Source organism: Sphaerodactylus townsendi, linkage group LG02 (genome assembly GCF_021028975.2).
Source record: "Sphaerodactylus townsendi isolate TG3544 linkage group LG02, MPM_Stown_v2.3, whole genome shotgun sequence".
In the NCBI taxonomy this organism is placed as follows: domain Eukaryota; kingdom Metazoa; phylum Chordata; class Lepidosauria; order Squamata; family Sphaerodactylidae; genus Sphaerodactylus; species Sphaerodactylus townsendi.
The window spans coordinates 178,048,871-178,057,060 of NC_059426.1; positions in this window are offsets into that span (position 1 = coordinate 178,048,871).

Consider the following 8,190-nt stretch of genomic DNA (forward strand, 5'->3'; position numbering starts at 1 on the left):
CTCCTCCCTCAGGGGCGTCCAACGGCTCTCGCGGGCGGCTGAGGGGCGAGAAAGGAGAGCGGCGGCCGGTCAGGCAACGGCGCCGTGAGGCGGCGGCGGCGGAGGGGGGGGAAGGGGCGGCGGGCCTCGCTCCTCCCACCCGCCCTCCCGTTACCTGGGTCCGCGCCGGCGCCGCTTCTCGGCCCGTCCGCGGGGCTCTGGAGGGGCGGCCTCCCCGCCTCGCCTCTTCCCTCACAAAACTCCCCGGCTGGCTCACGGCGGCGGCCGGCTGCAGGGCGCATGCGCACGCAACTCGCCTGACGGGCTTCTGCGAAAGAGGCACCGCCCCAACCGCCGAGGGAGGGAGGGGAGTGCGCACGCGCCGTCCTGTCCTTCCGAGCCTGACAGGCCGGCACCGCGCACGCGTACTGGGGTTGCACCAGCACGCCCTCCCCCGGCTGGCCCCGCCTCTCTGCCACGCCCTCACGAGGCTCACAATCACTCCCTTGTTAGTAGGCATGCGCACGGAACTTGCACGCCTCCTGTTAAGGCCGAGTGCGTAAGTGCGGAAACAAAAAGGCCCTCCTGCGCCATACACATGCGCAAAGAGTCTAACCTCAACGCATGCGCAGCGCTCGCTGAAAGCTTCAGCGCCAACCCATCCCGGAAGAGCCTGGGCAAGGGCGCTCCGGGTAGAAGATTACCTCAGAGTGACCGGGAATGAGTGCGCACGCGTACTGGCGTCCTCGCCTAACGTGCTTCTTGCAGAGCCGATGTCGGAGTCGAGCTCTAACTGCGCAACGCATAAAGAAGGGACGAGGCTATCTCTATGAGGCGATCCCGCACGATCCAACGTCATCAACTGCGTTTGAATTCTGCTAGCATTTTTTTTTCTTAAAGGGCCGGGAACAAATCGAAATGGCGAAGAGCATAATACTGTAATTTTAATAATTAGGTTTTATCAGTTAAGGATTCATCACCCGGAATAAATACGCACAAAGCTCCATGTTTCTGGGCGGTGTGTCTTCCGCGAAAAAAAAGCATGGCAGTTTTCCTTTTCTGATTTGCAGGTGCTCTCATGCAAAGCTTATCTTGCTTATCATATCCTCTCATGCAAAGCTTATCTTGCTATCCTGTCTTGCTATTCAAAGGGGCCCTTGCTTAGTTCAACAGCGATGACTAGGGTACTGGTTTTGCCAACCTCCCGAGAACGAGGTCTGGAGGACTGGAATTGTAACTGATAACCAGACAACAGAGACCAGTTTCCCAGGGGAAAATGGCTGCTGCTGTGGTGGATAGTATACTGAGATTCCCTCCTTTCAAAACCCCTGCGTTTCCCAGGTTCCTCTGGCAACTCCAGAAATTTCCCGACTTTTCAAATGAGTTTAAGGTTCTGATGAATTTAATTCCCTGTTTATTTGGATTTCATTTATAAGCTTTGTAATCTTTACAATCCCGAAATGGAGACTTAAAGCGGGCTTTACACCATTTTTGCTCCTCAGTTATATAGGTTAGGCAGAGACGGTGCCATGCCACATCAGTTTACGTTTTCATCTGGTGCATCTCATCTCTTGCAAAGCCTCCCTTCATTGCTGTGACTAAGAAAAGCACTGATCCAAGCATTTCGTTTTGTGAAACGTGCAAATAGAAGGAACCAATAATAAGAACAGCAAACAATCCAGGAAACAATGCATTGTCGAAGGCTTTCACGGCCGGAATCACTGGGGTGTTCCTTGGGGTTTCCGGGCTGTCTGGCCGTGTTCCAGCAGCATTTTCTCCTGACGTTTTGCCTGCATCTGTCATCTACTACCCATTAGATCCTCTGAAGATGTACCGAAGCCACAGATGCAGAGCAAAATGTCGGCAGCAGAAAAACTTCACTGGAGATTTCTGACCCTTATAAACCCCACAACATCAATCAAGAGAAAACAGTTTTGCACAGCTGAAAATGGCCAGGCGTGGAGGACTAGCCCGAAGAATATACGCCAATGTGCTAGAGGGAGAACCTAAGGCTAATACTAAGGAAGTACACCAGTAACCCTAACAACATTTTGGTGGGATCCAAAAAATTTCGTAACAGGTTCTCATGGTGGTGGGATTCAAACTGTGGCTTAAGCATGAGCAATGGGGCTGGGTGGGGCTACTGCCCGAGAAGCGGTGGCAGACATTCAGTGGCGAGGTTGCATTCCTGGGCGGGGCGTATGCAGGCAGGTAGAGCAGCAGCTGCATGATGTCTGCGCTTAGGCGGGAAAGCAGATACGCATGAAAGCGCCAGGCTACCCTTTCCACAGCACGCAGTGCACCTCCTGCATAGACTGCTTCAGAGTTCTGTAGTCCTACCTGCTGAGAGGAGGCGTCACTAGAATACTGCAAAAAATCGCATTGGCAAAATCATACCCAGAGGTGGTAACCTCACAAGCTGCCGCGAGTAATGAGTAACCTCTCGGCACACACAGAATAATAGGTTGAACCTACTCCTACCAGGGAACCTGTGAGCCTGCTGCGGATCCCACCACTCTCTGGAATGACCATTCGCCAGGTGAAGGTGGTGTAGCGAAAAGATCAGGAGGGCAGCATTTGCCATGACATGAGCGAAGACCTCCATAAATATGAAAGGCGTGAAGGGATCGCACCCTAGACTCTTGGCTGACTGACGGCAACTAACCATCCATTTATGCCTCCCCAGCCTAGCCACTGGCCAAAATATCTGAACTTGACAGTATCCAGTCAGCCGATCCATCCACAAGATATGTCTAGAGTGGCATCAGTGAGGCTGACAATACCTAAGCCCAAAACTCGGATCAACTTAGCGGAAGAGTGTTGCATATAAATGTGGAACAATATCGGAGAGAGGATTGCCCCTAGTGGGAGCCCACATGCGAGGAAGTGGTAAAGTTGAAAGGGTCCTCTTTGCCAGCCCACCCCTAAATTCTCAGTTTACCGAATAAGTAAAGGTAGGAAGGTTAGGGGTGAGCGCGGTCATAAATCAATGGAATTATCAATTACAGATAAAGGAAGATTGAGAGAATAGATTAGAAACAAAACGCATAAACTTTACTTCATACTATTTATCCGTTTGAACCTCTCTGATCTCTCTGAGCATCTGTTATGTGTATCTGCTGATCCTGTTGTTTTGTGATTGGAATCACATCTGGTTTTTTATTTATTCAATTTAATACGCTGCCCCCCCCCCCCTTTCCGGGCTCTACACTTTTTATCTTTACCTCCTGCTCTTACATTGAGGCCCCTTCCGCACAGGCAAAGTACAGCGGGTTGCAGTTGGGACAAAGTAACCTACATTGCCAATGGGGTGTTTGCATGCCTCCGTGCAGGCAGCGGACAGAACTTGGATGGAGTCAGCACAGAAATCTCCACCCTGCAGAAACTATCCTCTCGCTGCAAGGCACCCTTGCTGCGGGTCACAACACCAGCATATAATCGACCCGTGATTCTGTCACATTTGTGCCTTCCTGTTTTCCGGCTCCCTTGGATTTTTCCTAGCATTATTGTCTTTTCCAACGACTCTTGTCTTCTCATAGGATGATCAAAGTCCGATAGCCACAGTTGAATCATTTTAACTTCTTGGAAAGAAAGAAAAGAATGGAACTAGAGTGCCACCATGTGTTATAATTTTATTTTTAATCTGCAGCGAAAGAGATAAAAGAAAAGAGCGCCGCTCTTCGCTGGCTTGTTATGATTCAATTTCGTCTGCAGGAGGAGAGTCGAAGCAGAGCGGCCCCTAGTGGCCATGGACTCTAATTTTTTGTAGCGTCTTTTGTTGTGATTTGATCCGAATTACGTTTTGAAAAGGCATTTATAAAGAACTGAGCAGCACTGTTTAACCAGAGTAGAATAGCTCCAGGGCTGGATTGGGTCTGCTTGATGCTCTAAGCACAGTTCCATTTGCAAGATCCATTTACTTGCAAGCCAGTCTGAGCATCTTTTACAATTTATATTCACAATACAGCCCAGTGGTGGCGAACCTCTGGCACGGGTGCCAGAGGTGGCACTCAGAGCCCTCTCTGTGGGTACGCATGCACAGAGTTCGTCATGTGATAATAGTGCAATTATTTCAGGGAGATTATTAGCACTAAACCTAAGACCTAGTTTGGGAAGCAGTGTAGGTAACCCTGTTAAGCGCTGTTAAACCCTACTGATATTCATGGAAAGAACTAAAGCATGATCCTTTACCTGGGAGTAAGCTCGGTTGCTGGCAATGGGGCTTGCTTCTGAGTAAACCCTCCTAGGATCGTGATTCACCCGTTTGAAGCGTTACACAGGTTAGCTTCAAACCAGAAATATCGACTACCTGCCACGCGCTTACTCCAGTGTAATGCGTGTCTTTGGAAACAATAGTTTTTCTATACTAAAACCTCAGTATTCAGGTTAAATTGCCGTGTTGGCACTTTGCGATAAATAAGTGGGTTTTGGGTTGCAGGTTGGGCACTTGGCCTCGAAAAGGTTCGCCATCACTGATATAGCCTGTTCTTAAAATTTTAATTTATTTAACATTTTATAGCAAAAGCAACTTATTTGCTTGTAACTAGGGCTGGGCAGTAGAAAAATGAAAATGTTCAATAGTTTATATTTTCAATTGCCATAAAGGAACATTGCCAGTAATAATGTTAAAACTTATCATTTCAAATGTTTCAAGTTGGAACACTTTTCTGAACAAAAGAAAGATTGTGCAACAATGTACTGTTTTTGCTGGGTAGAGATAGGTAGGCACACAAATAAACAGATATAGACCATTATCATATGCATAAACAAACCATCATTTATTTCACTGTATTGTTGAAGGCTTTCACGGCCGGATTCAACTGGTTGTGGTGGGTTTTCCGGGCTGTGGGGCCGTGGTCTGGTGGATCTTGTTCCTAACGTTTCGCCTGCATCTGTGGCTGGCATCTTCAGAGGTGTATCACAGAGCGAAGTCTGGACACAGTGTGTCCAGTGAGAAGGAAATGTTTAGTGGGGTATATATTGTCCATGTCCCAGGGTGGGGAACCAATCAGGAAGTGTTTGGGTGGAACTTGCTATGCAAAGATGTAGTTGATAGTATTGTATTGCGGGTGGGGCTTATCAGTCCAGGGAGTGATTCACATTTGCATGCCCTGCAGCCAGTGGTGGGATCCAAAATTTTTAGCAACAGGTTCCCACGGTGGTGGGATTCAAACAGTGGTATTAAGCATAGCAGGAGCTGGGGCTGAAGTAGGGCATGTGCGAGCGTGGCCAGGCATTCCAGGGGCGGGGCATTAATAATTTATCTGTTACTGTAAAAAACTCTCACTGTTAAAAAAAAAGTTCCTTATTTCCAGCTGGTATCTTTCTGTCCATTAATTTAAACTCACTAGAGCAAAGTCCTATAGGTCTACTGCCAACACGAAACAAGCGACTTCTCACTCTAATTGACTGTTCCCATGTCAGAATAGCTTAATACTTTCAAATGCTTAATTTTGTTTCTAGAAATCAAAGAAGGGAGACTTTCCTTAAACAGGGAACTTTATACCATATTACTAAAAGCATGTTTTTGAAAACAGCCCGACAGGGAGAATTATCCCGTTTTCTACCTTCGCTAACCAGCCACATAGGAAACAACAGGACGTTATGATTTTTGGACCTGATGGAATTTCTATCGGAAAAGAAGACCCAATGAGTTACCCCCTCTCGGCTTTTTTACACAAATAATGAAAACAACCCTCTCTCGGGGTGGTGAGAACCTGCTGGATCCCACCTCTGCCTGCAGCAGCAGCAGCAGTATTGGTGAATGCACCCCTTTCATGAAAACCCACCTGCACAGCCTTCTATGCTATCAACTGGGAACTTTGCGCTTTAGCAAATTCCACCCAAACACTTTACTGATTGGTTCCTTACCTACAGGACATGGATAATGTATACCCCCCTTTCAAATATTTAGCTATCTTTCTGGACCCACTAGTGTCCAGATTTCCCTCTGTGATACACCTCTGAAGATGCCAGCCACAGATGCAGGCGAAACGTTAGGAACAAGATCCACCAGACCACGGCCCCACAGCCCGGAAAACCCACCACAACCACTTTATTTCATTGTTTTCTAAAACCTTAAAGATACGTAGCATTGCAACGTTAATGGTGGAAAGACGATTGTTGGCTACTTATTTATTTATTTATTTATATTTTAATTTATGGGTTTTTTATACCGCTCTACCCCCGGAGGGCTCTGAGCGGTTATGGTTAGAAAGGTTAGAAAGGTATTTATGGTTAGAAAGGTTTTTTCCTACTTTTTTAGTGGCAAAATCTCTTATCGTCCTCAAAATTAATCTGGCGTAACAAATCTGCTTCTATGCTAAGCAGAGACAAGACATCAAGTCTGTCTTGTCGCGTTGTTATTCTGTTTGGAGTTTTGATATGCTTCAGCTGCGAAAACAAATGTTCAGTTGTGCAGTTTGTGACAATCAGTGTTAAAAATATATGCAAGCCAATCTCTACATCTGGAAAAGCACACTCAATGGCCCCTTCCGCACGGGCGGAATACGGTGGCCTGGGGATGGCAAAAACGCCGTCCCCAGGGAGCCGTTCGCACAGGGGGCGCAGCTGCTTCGCAGCCGCGCCGCCCGAGCGGCGCAAAGCCGGCATTTTCCAACCTCACTTGCCCAGCGAGGTTTTTGGAAAATGGCGGCTTGGAGCCACTGCTGTGCGAATGGCAGCGGCTCCACGGCGCCTTCCCTCCCCCCATGTCTGGGCGACCTACCTGTCCTGCGGCCCTCTGGCGCGTCACCGAGGCCTGGGGACACGCCCCCTCTGCCCTGCGACTCCGGAGCGGTCGCGCAGGGCAGGGGGCGTGTCCCCTGGCCTCGGCGACGTGCCAGAGGGCCGCAGGACAGGTAGGTCGCCCTGACGACGGCGCAGCTCTGCGCCGTCGTCCCGGGAGGTTCTGGGACCGTTCATGCGAATGGTCCCAGAGGGGTCGGGTCAGCGTCATCTACGCCAACCCGATCCCTTCCGCCGCCGTGCAGAAGGGGCCAATGTTATCTTCTACAACTATGTTGTAAAGTTCAGCATGACTGAACATAGTTTCTGCAGTTTTTTCTGCGTTGAATTTATGGTGAACATATGAGTGAAACTCATAATGTTGCGTATAAGACTGGATAAGCTGGATAAGCATCGATTTGCTTTTGACAACACTGCGAATTCCGTTCAGATTCAGCAGGTGCGGAAGCGGCATCATTTGGGACGCCATCTGGAACATCACTTAGACAGGAAGATCTGTCTGCTATTTCATTGTATACCTCTCCTCTCCTTCTCATCTGCATTTCAGGTTTGTCAACGATTGTGTAAAAAGTGGTGATATTAAATTTATCTCTGGGGCTCAGGTTTACTTCTGGTGCATCTCTGTCATCGGGTACTTTCTTTCAGCGTGGTGTAGTGGTTAAGAGCAGGTGGATTCTAATCCGGAGGACCGGGTTTGATTCCCCACTCCTCCACCTGAGTGGTGGAGGCTTATTTGGTGAACCAGATGTGTTTCCGCGCTCCTACATTCCTGCTGCGTGACCTGGGGCTAGTCACAGTTCTCTCAGAACTCTCTCAGCCCCACTTGCCTCACAAGGTGTCTGTTGAGGGGAGAGGAAGGGAAAGGAGCTTGTAAGCCACCTTGAGTCTCCTTACAGGAGTGAAAGGCGGGATATAAATCCAACTCTTCTTCTTCTTCTTCTTCTTCTGCTTCTGTTTCTTCTTCTGCTTCTTCTACTTCTTTTGCTGCTGCTGCTGCTGGTATTTGGTCAGCTAATGATGAACTTAGGCCCAACCTCCCCTTATCAGTTATTGTTTTCTACTGTCCTACTTTTCTAGACAAAGAGCCTAAACATTTAGCCATGTTCTTGCTTTGTATCAGAAAAGGGCAGACTCGTGGTGCCGGTTAGGGACAAGAAGACCTCAAAAACAACTTAGTTGATAATCTCAAGGCTTTTGCTGATCTGGCTAGTAACAGAAGGCAGAGAGCAAAAGGCCTACTTTGGTTCATTTTTAATTGATCATAATTAAAGCATAAAATCATAAAGGCAGGGCAATTAGAGAAAATAGCAGTATGGAAACTTAAAAGATTTTTCAATACTTGTTGTGCGCCTACATCTTCCTCTGAAACATTGGGAGAAAATACTACTGGAACATGGCCATACAACCCAGAAAACCCACAACATCCTAGTGATTCTGGCCATGAAAGCCTTCGACAACGCATAA